Raw genomic sequence first — 13786 nt, 5'->3', positions numbered from 1 at the left:
CAGCTTGGCTGGAGGCAGCAGATCTGATGTCTAGTTAGGAGTGTTTTCCACTGAGTCCCAAGTGCCTAAGACTAGGTCAAGGGGACTTTACTCATCAAAAATTACTTAGGGACATCTCATGACCAAGTCCCCGAGAGAGTTCTCTTTGGGCCACTGACAGAACTTAGCTCCCATGATGTAAAAATCCAAGGAATGGTGAGGCTGCAGAACATTTTGTGGGGGTTTTTTAATGGCCATAATCTGATGAATAAAATAACTTTTTTTTGTAATAATAAATTTATTTTTTATTGGTGTTCAATTTGCCAACATACAGAATAACACCTAGTGCTCATCCCATCAAGTGCCCGCGTCAGTGCCCGCCACCCAGTCACCCCCACCCCCTGCCCTCCTCCCCTTCCACCACCCCTAGTTCGTTTCCCAGAGTTAGGAGTCTTCCATATTCTGTCTCCCTTTCTGATATTTCCCACTTATCTTTTCTCCTTTCCCCTTTATTCCCTTTCACTATCCTTTATATTCCCCAAATGAATGAGATCATACAATGTTTGCCCTCCGATTGACTTATTTCACTCAGCATAATACCCTCCAGTTCCATCCACGTCGAAGCAAATGGTGGGTATTTGTCATTTCTAATGGCTGAGTAATATTCCATGTATACATAAACCACATCTTCATAAAATAACTTTTTAAAAAATAATTCTTTGTATATATACCCTGGCTCCTTTATGAGAGTATAAGTTCTTTGAGGGTGGAGAAAGTTTTATGTCCATTCCTATAGATTCTGTAGTTCCCTCTCTACTCACAGTTCATGTCCAAGAAGTATTCATTGTTTGATTGAACTGAGATGGCTCTGAATTAAAGACTGGATTTATTTATTTATTTATATTTTTAAAGATTTTATTTAAGATTTTATTCATGAGAGACACACAAAGAGAGGCAGAGATACAGGCAGAGGGAGAAGCAGGCTCCATGCAGAGAACCTGATGTGGGACTCAATCCCAGGACTCCGGGATCATGGCCTCAGCCAAAGGCAGACACTCAACCACTGAGCCACCCAGCATCCCTAAAGACTAGATTTAAAAACTCAAAGCAATGGCAGGATTGTTCACACCTCTCATTTATAGGTGTTTTTCTCCCCATGACCAGGCCTCCTGCAAGTTCTCCTTTTCTCTCAAACTTTTTCTCTGTGACAGTCATTGGAAGTCTCGTCATGAATAGCCATTTCCTGTTACTTGCTTCATATATAACATATTTTTTCCACCAAGGTTGTCCTCAAAGGCCAGGCTAATGTTTCCTATGCTCCAGTGTGCAAGTCAGTATGTGGTAGTGAGCTAGACCCAGAGACAAATTCCAAAGACTATCGAAAAGAACGGTTTCTGAATTGGTAAGAATTTACATGATGCTTTTTAAAAAGATTTTATTTATTCATGAGAGACACAGAGAGAGGCAGAGAGACATAGGCAGAGAAGAAGCATGCTCCCTGTGGGAAGCCCGATGAGGGACTCGATCCCAGGACCTGGGATCACGACCTGAACAGAAGGCAGATGTTCAACCACTGAGCCACCCAGGCATCCCAACATGATGCTTTTAGATAGCATTTTTTTAAAGTTCTCTCTCAGAAACTATTCCTTTTTTCAATTATTCCTTTTTTGAATTCAAAAATTGTTTTTTCAACAACATAACAAGTTTTTAATTTTCAATTTTTATTCAGAATATATTTTTTAGAATTTTTTAAAAAGATTTTATTTATTTATTCATAGAGACACAGAGAGAGAGAGGGAGGCAGAGGCACAGGCAGAGGGAGAAGCAGGCTCCATGCAGGGAGCTGGACGCGGGACTCGATCCAGGGTCCTCAGGATCAAACCCCGGGCTGCAGGGGGCGCTAAACCGCTGCGCCACCGGGGCTGCCCTCAGAATAATTTTTTAAATTCATATGATTTAGTTTTACTTGTGAAATTTCCATAACACAAAATTTACCATCTTAACCACATTGAAGTGTACAGTTTGGTGGTAGAGAGTACATTCATATTGTACATTCATTTTGGACTTTTCTCATCTTGCAAACCTCAAACTCTGTATGCATTAAACAGTAACTCCCTCTTCTCCCTTCCCCCCAGCTCCTGGTAAGCACCATTCTATCTTCCAACCAACTCTATAAATTTGACTACTCTAGTGCTTTATGTTAGTGGAATTATACAGTATTTGAATTTTTGTGACTGGCTTGTTTCACTTAGTGTAATGTCTTCAAGTATTATCCACACTGTAGCATATGTCAGAATTTCCTTTTTTTTTAAGGCTGAATAATATTCCATTATATAAAAGTGCCACATTTTGTTTATCCATTCATCCATCAATGGACACTTGGGTTGGGTTGATTTTGCCTCTTGGCTATTGTGATTAATGCTGGTATGAACATAGGTATACAAATATCAGTTCTAGTCCCTGTTTTTAATTTATTTGGGTATATACTCAGAAATATAATTTCTGGATTATTTGATAATTCCATTTTTAATTTCTTGAGGAACTTCCATACTGTTTTCCATAGTCGCTATGCCATTCTACACTCCTGCCAGCAGTACACTAGAGTTCCAATTTCTCCATATCCTTGCCAACATTTGTTATTTTCTGTTGTTTATGTTTTTGTTTATGGTGGTCATCCTAATGACTGTGAAGTGGTATCTCATTGTGGTTTTATTTTGCATTTCCTTAATGATTAGTAATGTTGAGCACCTTTTTGTGTACTAACTGGCCATTTTTATATTTTCTTTAGAGAAATATCTATTCATTCTTTGCACATTTTAAAATCAAGTTATTTGGGTTTTTTGTTGAATTGTAGAAGTTGTTTAAATAATCTGGATATGTATGACTTACAAATATTGTATCACATTTCATGAATTGCCTTTCCACTCTTGATGGTGTCCTCTGATGCACAAAAGTTTTCAATTTTGATATAGTTTCAATTTGTCTACTTTTCTTTCACTACCTATGCTTTTAATGTCTTATCCAAGAATAAGCTAACAATTTGATAGTGCTATGAAGTCCCCCCAAATGGTTTCTAACCCTAAAATATTAGAAATTCGACATCAGTTCAAGCAGGGAATTTCATTATTTCATTTTTTTTAATTGCAGGTGGGGGCACTTGAGTGGCTTAGTCGGTTGAGTGTCCAACTCTTGAGGTAGGCTCAGGTCTTGATCTCAGAGTCACTGGACATGGAGCCTACTTAAAAAAAAAATAAACAAAATTACAAGTGAATTGAATTAGTATCATTTTGATTAGGGATTGTGTTGCCATTACTGAGAATGTTTGAATCTTATTTTTGTGTTGTGCCCTGATGAGTAATAAGAGAGCCTGAGCCAGCCACTGCTAAAGTATCCTGACTCTCTTCATCAGTAGGCTTGGCTTACAGGATCAATGTAACATGTCTTCACTACTGGGTGAATCTCTGTCCTTAGAATACCTGGAAGAAGCAGAGGGTACAGACATGGTCTTATAGACATAATTATTTTTTATATATAGACATAATTAATGAGGAAAAAATGTCAGCCATCTCAGAAAAGATTGTTACTCTTGGAATTTTTTAAGACTTTATTTATTCATGAGAGACATAGAGAGATTGACAGAGACATAGACAGAAGGAGAAGCAGGATCCCTGAGAGGAGCCTGATGTGGGACTTGATCCCAGGACCCAAGATTATGATCTGAGCCAAAGGCAGATACTCAACCATTGAGCCACCCAGGTGCCCCAACTCTTGGAATTTTAACTGGCCAAGTATTATTATAAATTTTATCTGAAAAGCATATATATGACAACTATGTAGAATAAAAATTATACCTCAGAAAACAAAGGAGGATTGAGTGAACATGTACTTTCATCATAGGAGAGGAAGAGAGGCTTGAAATATGCTCTGATGGCAACTTTCTGATTACTCTGGTTGATACCAAAAAAAAAAAAAAAAACACCCAAAGCTTCAAGTACAATTTCCACAACATTCTGCTTAACCCCCAAAGAATTTATTTTTGTCACTCATTTATAGTATCCATAAAGTTATCTACTCTATAGGAGTGGGGAGGGGCAGAGAGTGAGGGAGAGAAAGAGAAAGAATCTCAAGTCAACTCCACTGCTGATGGCAGAGCCCCCCCCCCCCATGTGGGGCTTGATCCTATGAACCTGACTGAGATCATGACCCAACCTGCTGAGCCACCCAGGCACCCTTACTCTAAAGGATTCTTAAAAGTTTCTCCTACATTTCCCTCAAATTTGAAAACAAGCACTTGTCTTTATTTGTGGGCTCACATGAAAATATCAACCTTACATGATTATGAGAACTTAAAATATAGACTCATTCTCAAGTCACCAAAAAATATTGGAAGTGTCAAAAATACATTCTTAATTATATTCTGGTTTGGAATTTTAAAAGTTTTAACAATCATGAGTCTTTATATTAAAATGTAAGTTGACCTTTTTCAAATACTGGGCTTACTGATATATAAAAGAGAGAATGTCATAAAATAAAATTTATGTGAGTTTTACCTAGCAACTCATATTAATGGGGAGTTTTGGGAAAATAATAATAATGGCAGTAACATTTTAGAGTTATTACTAAGTTGGAGATGAAGATTATGATACATTTTTCCTGTCTCTGATGTTACCACCTACCCAAGTCAAAGAAAAACAAGTGTAATATATTTTCCACCTATAGGTGGCAATATTTGTACTATTAGCATCCTCTTTATTAAAAGGCAGATTATTAGAAATAACTAGAAATCATCTTTTTGCAAAAATTTTTAGAACTCTTTAATTATGAAAATGTTGAACAGAAATAAAAGTGTAGAGAGTAATATCATGAACCACCGTGTTCTCACCAGCTATTTCAACAGTTACCATCATCAGTCTTGTTTTATTGGTCCAGATCCCCTTCTCCACCACCTGGATTTTTTTTTTTTTAGAGTTTGTTTGTTTGTTTGTTTGTTTAGGTAATCTCTATACCCAATGTGGGACTTGAACTCAGGATCCCGAGACCAAGAGTCCCATGCTGTTCTCACTGAGTCAAGCAGGCACCTCCCACCATCTGGATTTATTTTGAAGCAAATCTCAGACAATGAAAAATTAAAATAGAAAAATAAAGTCATGGTACCACCTTTAAAACACCGCCAAGGAATTCTAGTAGCATGCATGGAATCCTATGGACAAGTAAGAAACCAACAAAAGCAAGCTCCCTACTATGAAGATGAAGAAGCATTAAATGTCATATCCTATAAAACATGGGGTGATATAACTCCATCTGTCAAAAATGTAAGAATGTTTTTATTACATACATTGAGCATGCAGGTGAAGTATAGGTCTGAAGGAGAGAAACTTCTTTTTTTAAGCGATGACTAAGTTACAGAAATATTGAGTGACAGAATTTATGACATCCATTTCCTTCCTTGCGGCTAAAAAAGTGGATAAGACCAAGTTGGAAGTTTTGGCAAGATGAATGATGAGATATATAAAGGGGATACAGTAAGCAAGAGGAATGGAAAATTACTGACTTGTTAGAACAAAGCAGTGACAGCTGCTAGCTCTAAAATTAGGAGCAGAGAAGAAATTTTCAGAACACCACCAAACAAAGGCACAATCCACCCGCGTCTCTTTGGATTTTAACCCCTGAAACAATACAAGGCAAAGACCTACTGCCAGCGTGACCACTTCATGGCTGTTCTTGCCCTATCCCTGATGCTCTCTGTGTCCAGGACCACCTCTCCGCAGAGGGCGCCCTTGACAAACAGCTCAAATGAAAACCAAGGGGGGACTGAGTATTTCTGGAAAGACTTAAGTGTTTCTTTGATTTACTGAGATGTTTATGACTTCACAGACAATCTGAAAGCCTAAGACATATTGCTTACATCTGTATCATGCTCTCTGAGGTCTTCTAGCCCAGACTCTGGAAATGAAATGATTCCCAAAAGCACTTGAGGCTTCTGGGTTGTAGATTCTTTCACCTACCTGAAATAGAAACTTAGCCACTGCTACTAGACATTTTTTTAGTTATAAAAAAATCCCACATAATTATCTATACACAGAGCACCTCAGAATTAATAGAAGGCAATGCTAGGGTTCCCCAGACCTGCTTTCTAGTCAGGTCATTGCTCCCCGGTGACCAAGGACATCACACAAGCCAGGTGAGGCTTGAGTTTCCTGCCTCAGGAAGAGGGAGTAGCTGTGCTTGCTGTAACTGAGTCATGGGAATATTGCTAAGGACAACTAGGAAAACCACCATAAACACACTCCGAAGTTTTTAAAACACTAAAAAGTTAGGTGGCATAAGGGTTCCTTTTGTTCTGTTTCATGATTGGCTATGTTTTTATGCTAGTAGAGGTCATTTGCTCTCTTGATGATGACCTAACATCAACTTCTCCTTTGCTGATAACAGTCAGCAAGTTTGCCCTAGGGCCACCTCTCCCCACTCTCAGTCCTCTGCTCAGGTACACTTGACCCCACCTTCCCCACCAGAGCAGGAGCTGGTCTGTCCACAGGATGGCACGTGCCCAGTGCGGGGGGGGGGGGGGGGGGGGGGCGGGGACGGCTTGTAGCTTTGAATGGGGTTTTAGGGGAGTGATGAAAGTCCTTTCTTCTCTTTTCCTGCTGGACTTGAACCTGGAAGAATGAAAGGGTACAACTGCAGCCACCTTGACTCAACATGAAAGCTGGGAATGAAGCTAACACCCAGAGAGAACACAGCCAATACACCAAGAGGTGGAGGCCTGAGCACATCACTTTAAGTCCCAAACCCAGATCCCCCAGGACCCTCACTTATTTCAGCACATTCCCAGGTGGGGTTGGGTCTTCTGAAACTTGCTATAACAAGAATCCTGACAAGACATTTGCTTAATAACTTGGCACAAGGTACCCAACAGCTTCACGCAGGGAAGCTCACTACATCACAGAGTATCTCAAATGCAGGGATTCTTTGGTCACTGACTATCCCACAAATCCTTGTTTACCTCTGAATTAGAACTCTCTTAAATAATGTCTGAAGTGTCTAGTTTCACTTCCTCCTTTGCTCTCAGGAAATCAGTGAAATACCATTTCTTGGAATTTTGAGGATTTCTGTCCTAGGATGGTGGCTGCCAACTGGAGACAATGACCTGGTTCCTGTATATTTCAGATTCATTGCTACATGGGGGTGTTAATATGGAGATATTTGCTGCAAACAAATAAATTTGTGGATTATATCCATTTTCCAGACCACCTGAGAGTGAAGAATTTGAAAGTGCTCTTACTCAATAGCTAAAAGGAGAGGGGGTCCTGACCATCACCTCTCCAAAAAGCTAGAATACTGGTTTGATTTATGGTTTGCACTACAAAATGCCAATAATGTAAAGTAAGATATAGGAAGAGGTGGTAAAAGCTTCATGTAAGGTCAGATTTTGGAACAATTAAGCAGGGGAAGCCTTTTTTTTTTTTTTTTGGGAAGCCTTTTTAAACATAAGTTACTGTTCAGAAACATTTTTGCTGATAGTAGACTAAAGCTGTCAGAACCTTCCGTGTCTCCTTTAGGGAAAGGAGGCACTTTTCAATTCCATTATGTTCACTACAAGTCCTTCGTTGGAAAATTATGGTCAGTGTAGAGCAGAGAAATGCCACCACTGTGTAGATCAGGATTTCTTAAGTTCAATACTATGGAGATTTGGGGCCAGATAACTCCTTGTTGTCGATAGCTGTCCTGTCCATTGTAGGATGTTTACCAGCATTCTCTACCCACCAGATACCAGGAACACCCATCCCCAACTATCAGAACCAAAAATGTGTCCAGACATTGCCAATGTCCCGTGAGGGGGAAATTGCCCCCCAGTGGAGGACCATGGGTGTACAGTTTCAGCCACTAAAACAAAACCTGTCACTGAATTGAAACTGAACTGGTTACCCACAAGGCTTGGGCTACCATCTGGTGCAGTTATTATGAAGATTAATGAAGAAGCTATCTACTGTGGCTCACTTGGGAAATTCCAAAAAGTAAAATATGGGCTGATAATCCTACAGTGGTTAAATAATCAGACTATAATATATTTAGAGTGTTTATAAACTGTAAGCGATTTCAGCTCAGTAAAGTTCCTTTTCTTTAAATCATTATTTTACTGTAAACAACAACAACAAAACTAGTGTTTGTATGATTCCACTCATCTAAGCTACCTAGAGTAGTCAAGTACATAGAAAGGACAAGAGTGGTTGTCAGTTGGGGGAAAGGAGAAGTAGGAAGTTATTGTTTAATGGATACAAGAGTTTCCATTTTGCGAACTGGAAAGAGTTCTGGAGATTAGTTACACAGCAATTTGTGTTACTTAACACTACTGAACTGTACACTTAAAAAGGTTAGGATGGTAAATTTTATATTATGTGTATTTTACCACAATAAAAAAATATAGTGTTCACCTCATTTGTGGTTGAGAGAAAGTAAAACTTTTCCATGAATTTCAATGCCCGTCTTAGTTTATCCCAGACTGAAAAACCCCAAAAAGGGCTCTCTGATTGGCCTGGCTTTGGAAATGCCCATGTGTAAACCAATCAGAGGTGGACAGGATGGGGGCAATATGATTTTCTCAGGCTTCAGGAGAGAAGGAAAGATCACATACCCATCCCTGACCCAATTCACTCTAGCCAGGGATGGGGAATCTGTCATGGCCAGTTTTCATCCACACTATACGGCTGGAATGGGCAGAGAAGCAAGTTCTAGAAAAGAGTGGGAAAGGAGGTTCAGGGCAGACAAAAAAAATAACTGAATATTCCAATATTCAATCATCATAATTATGATCTAGTGTTGTCTTTCCTAGTTCCCTCCTGTTATCACTGTTACCAAACTGAAACTCAGCTGGTTACATACCCAGAGCTTGGGATACCATCTGGTACAGTCATCGTGAAGATTAATGAGGTGCAGGCTTTTGCAAACGGAAACACATGACTTATAAAAGCGTGTTGAATAAGAGTCTGCATTGCATAGCCTGGGAAGAGACTGGAGTTGACTCCGGTTTATTCATTGCCTCATCAATGAAGGCATTAGACATTAGAATGCCAGGTAAGAGCTGTACCACCATGAACTTGGGAGTCAGTGAACCTGAATTCATAGCCCGGCTCCACCACTTTGGAGCGGGGGTCACTTCACCTCTCAGAGGCTCCAGGTTCTTATAAAAAATTAACCCAGGTGGCAACGTAGAGCATCCCTACTACACAGGCTTTGGAAGAACACAGATATAGGCAGGTAATTGGGGCATATCATGAAGGCCTCAGCAGCAGTGAAGATTGGATGCTCACCCAGGCACTGCCCCCTGCAGGAGCTCACAGAAATAGCCACCAATTGACTGGCCTGATGGACACTGACATCCTTTGTGGTAGGAGGACTGCAACCCAGCTGAAGTTCTCAGGAGAGAATGTGGTGGGCATAGCTAATCACCCCCACCCTTTTTGGGTAGGGTTTTTTCAGTTGAGCCCTTCATAGGGTGCTCTCCTCTCTGGGTGGACTGGTCTGAGCCAGCTCCTCCTGCCTGGTTTGGACGTCTGTGGTCCAGGAGTAAGGTTTCATGATGTAGGAAGTGGGCACCTGTGGCTATTCCCTCTGCATGACTAGGGCACAGCTGTTTTTTAAGAGAGGAGGATGGGCACCATCTTAACCTAGTTCAAAGCCCACATATACACATAGGCACTCAACCTGTGTTTGCTCTTATCCTTAGAACATCCATGTACTGTGTTTCAGTGACTGTGTTGGGCACCAAGAAGTGAACAGGATAGAATAAATACCTGACTCCCTGAGCTCTCCAACCCAGTGAGGGAAGCACGTAAGTTTCATATGGCACGTAAGTTTCATCTTCATAGAGATGTTGAGAGGAGATGCTCTGGGAGCCTGGTAGAATGGCAGCATGGTCTAAAGAAAAGTGCAGTGGAGAAGGACAAGATCAAGGGGAGTCTTCAATGTCATGAGTGTTCTGTGTCCACTGGAGAGCTTTAAAGCAGGGTGCAATACTTTGGTATAACCAGGGCAACAATGTTAATGAAGGAATGTTTCCACTTCCCTTCCCATTCTGGGATGAATGCTCCGGTGCTGAGGTCTACAGATGTGCAATTTACTTACAAAGACCAAAAGAATAGAGGCAGAAAAAGGGGAAAAGAGTGTGTGTGTTGGGGGTGAGGGAGGTAGATAACAATATGAATGGTACACAGAGATTTTTTAATTTCATTTTTTTACAACAGTTTTACACTTGGGGCACCTGGGTGGTACAGTCAGTTGAGAGTCTGATTCCTGGTTTCAACTGGGGTTGTGGGATCAGCTCCATGTTGGGCTCCATGCTCAGTGCAGAATCTGCTTAGGATTCTGTCTCCCTCTCCCTCTCCCTCTGCCCCTACTGCTCATGCTCTCTCTTTCTCTCAAATAAATATTTTTTTTTTAAAGAGAACAATTTTAGGTTCACAGCAAAATCAAATGGAAGGTCCAGATAATTCCCATACCACTTGCCCGGACACACTGCATGGCCTCCCCAACTATCAAAATCCCCCATCAGAGTGGTATGTTTATTACCACTAATCAACCAACACTAGCACCTCATTATCACCATAGTTTACATTAGGGTTCATTCCTGATGTTGTACATCTTATGGGTTTGCAAAAATGTACAATGATATGAATTAATCATTACACTATCCTACAGAGCAGTTTCACTGCCCTAGAACTCCTCTGCCTATTCATCCTTCCTTTCCTGGAACCCCCAGGAACCACTGATCCTTTCATTGTCTCCATAGTTTTGCCTTTTCTAGAATGTCTTATAGTTGGAGTTATTAGTATGCAGCCTTTCAGATTAGCTTCTCACACTTAGTAATATGCATTTAAAGTTCCTCTATGCCTTCTTATGATTTGATAACCCATTTCTTTTTAGCACTGAATAATATTCTATTGTCTGGATGTATCATAGTTTATCCATTCCCCTACTGAAAGACTTCTTGGTTGCTTCCATGCTTTTAGCAGTTATGAATAAAGCTGCTATAAAGACTTGTATGCAGGTTTTTGTGTGGACGTACGTTTTCAGCTCTTTTGGGTAAATACCAAAGAATGCAATTGCTGGATCATATGGTAAGAGTATTTTAAGTCTTGTAAGAAACTGTCATCCAATGTAGCTGTACCATTTTGTATTCCCACCAGCAGTGAATGAGAGTTCCTATTATTCCACATCCTTGCCAGCATTTGACGGTATTTGTGGTTTTCATTTTGGTCATTCTAATAGATGTGTAGTGGTATCTCATTGTTACTTTAATTTGCGTTTTTTGATGGTGTATGATGTTGAGCATCTTTTCATGTGCTTCTTTAAAATTTGTATATTTTCTTTAGTGAGATGTCAGATCTTTGGCCTATTTTTAAATTGGGTTATTTGTTTTATTGTTTAGCTTTAAGAGTTCTTTTTTTAAAAAGATTTTATTTATTCATGAGAGAGAGAGAGAGGCAGAGACACAGGCAGAGGGAGAAGCAGGCTCCATGCAAGGAGCCTGACATGGGATTCGATCCCGGGTCTCCAGGATCAGGCCCTGGGCTTGAAGGCAGCGCTAAACTGCTGAGCGACCTGGGCTGCCCAGCTTTAAGAGTTCTTTATGTATTTTGGACACCAGTCTTGTCTTTTGAAGATAATTTCTCCCAGTTTGGGGCTTGTCTTCTAATTCTATGTTTTTTACAGAGCAGAAGTCTTTTTTTTTTAATTTTTTATTTATTTATGATAGTCACACACACAGAGAGAGAGAGAGAGGCAGAGACAAAGGCAGAGGGAGAAACAGGCTCCATGCACCAGGAGCCCGACGTGGGATTCGATCCCGGGTCTCCAGGATCGTGCCCTGGGCCAAAGGCAGGCGCCAAACCGCTGCGCCACCCAGGGATCCCAGAGCAGAAGTTTTTAAAATGAAGTCCAGCTGATCAATTCTCTGTTTCATGGATAATGCCTTTGCTGTGGTATCCTAAAACATCATCACCATACCCAAGGTCATCTAGGTTTTCTCCTATCCTATCTGCTAGGAGTTTTATAGTTATGTATTTGACATAAATGCACCCATTTTGAGTTAATTTTTGTCAAGGATGTAAGGTCTGTGTCTCAATTCATATTTTTTACATATGGATGTCTACTTGTTCCAGCACCATTCATTGAAAAGGCTGCCTTTGCTCCATTGTATTGTCTTTGCTCCTTTGTCAAAGATTGATTGAATATATTTATGTGGGTCTATTTCTGGCCTCCCTATTCTGTTCCATTGATCTGTCTATTCTTTTGCCAATATCCACTGTTTTTATTACTATAGATTTATAGTAGGTCTTGAAATCAGGTAGTGTCAGCCCTCTGACTTTGTTCCTCTCCTTCAATATTGTGTTTGCCATTCTGGGTCCTTTGCCTCTCCATAAAAACTTTAGAATCAGTTTGTCAATAACCAGAAAATAAATTGCTCGGATTTTAATTGGGGTTACATTACATCTGTAGATCAAGTTGGGAATAACTGACATCTTGACAATATTGAGTCTTTTTATCCATGAATATGGAATATCTCTCCATTGATTTAGTTCTTCGATTCTTTCCATCACAGTTTTGTAGTTTTTCGTGTATTGATCCTGTAAATATTTTGCTTGATTTATACCTAAATATTTAAATTTTGGAGTTGGCAATGTGAATGGTACTGTTTTTAGTTTTGAATTCCATTTGTTCATTGCTGATATGAATGGAAAGTAACTGAGGAAAGTAATTGGCTTTTGTATATTAGCTTTGTAACCTGTAACCTGTAATTTTCTTATTAGTTCCAGGAGGGTTTTTTGTGGACTATTTCAGATTTTCTACATAAACAATCATGTCATCTGCAAATGGAGACAGTTTTATTTCTTTCTTCTCTTTTAATTATTCTTCTAGTCTTATTGTATTAACTAGGATATAATGCTGAAAAGAAGTGACGGGAGGGGGACATCCTTTCCTCATTCTGGATCTTAGTGGGAAAGCTTCTAGTCTCTCAGAGAATTTTTAAAAAATAGTTTAAATGATCCATATTACCTGTGTGTGCATACAAAAACCCTCCACTCTTATCTTACTCCCTCCCTCTACCATCACCTTGCTCTGAAGTCACCACCTACTAATTGTTCTGTGTATTTCATGCTGAACTTTCCCTATAATATACTCACATATACCTTCTGTAAACATAGATGGAATTGTAGTCTACATTTTTTTCCATAACTTGTGGGTTTTTTTGTTTTGTTTTGTTTTGTTTTAACTTAAGAGTGTACTAATCATTTTAGCTTTCCAGGCTAGTGCATATAAATTTACCTTATTCTTTAAATGTCTGCAAAATAGGGAAAGAAGATTTGGGGAGGTAGTGTCTAGGATTAAACATAAGACGTTCTTTATGATGTTCTTTAAGATGTAGAAGAGAACATTGGAAGTATTTTTAATTTCCTTTGTTCACTGGGGTGTGTTTCTTTGAATGCCATGCCAAGCTGAGATGGGCAGTAGAGACCCCAAGATTTATTCAAGTTATAATAGGAAGATTTCTGGGGCAGTAGGGTGGGGGATATATTTATGGAAGACGGTTATTAGACTAGAAAGGAAAAGGGGAGTAAGGACTATGGAAAGAGAGGAGGGTAAGAAATGAAGCCAGCAAGAGAGACTAAAAATTAGTGCTGAAAGGCAAGAGATGTATCAAGGGAGCATGCTATCTTGAAATGCAAGAGGAGAGAATATGTCAAGAAGAGTGGAATGGCAAATAGTATGCTGCAGAGAAGCCAAAGCCAGGTAAGATCTGAAAAGGGTC

The 13786-nt window shown here is 39.7% G+C and overlaps 1 long non-coding RNA gene across 4 annotated transcripts in view; it reads left to right on the top strand.

The window, feature by feature from the left end:
- The window catches only part of LOC112660111 (uncharacterized), a 68428-nt gene that overhangs the window by 35268 nt on the left and 19374 nt on the right, over window positions 1–13786 (top strand). For all 4 annotated transcript variants that reach the window (XR_004813910.2, XR_004813909.2, XR_007404289.1 and 1 more), the window contains exons 3-4: window positions 4973–6160; window positions 6643–9808. This is a non-coding gene — a long non-coding RNA (uncharacterized LOC112660111). The remainder of the gene's footprint in view (window positions 1–4972; window positions 6161–6642; window positions 9809–13786) is intronic.

The sequence above is a fragment of the Canis lupus genome, chromosome 2 (genome assembly GCF_003254725.2).
Source record: "Canis lupus dingo isolate Sandy chromosome 2, ASM325472v2, whole genome shotgun sequence".
NCBI lineage: Eukaryota > Metazoa > Chordata > Mammalia > Carnivora > Canidae > Canis > Canis lupus.
The sequence above is the reverse complement of the archived record's forward strand: the minus strand, read 5'-3'. Positions and strand labels throughout refer to the sequence as shown.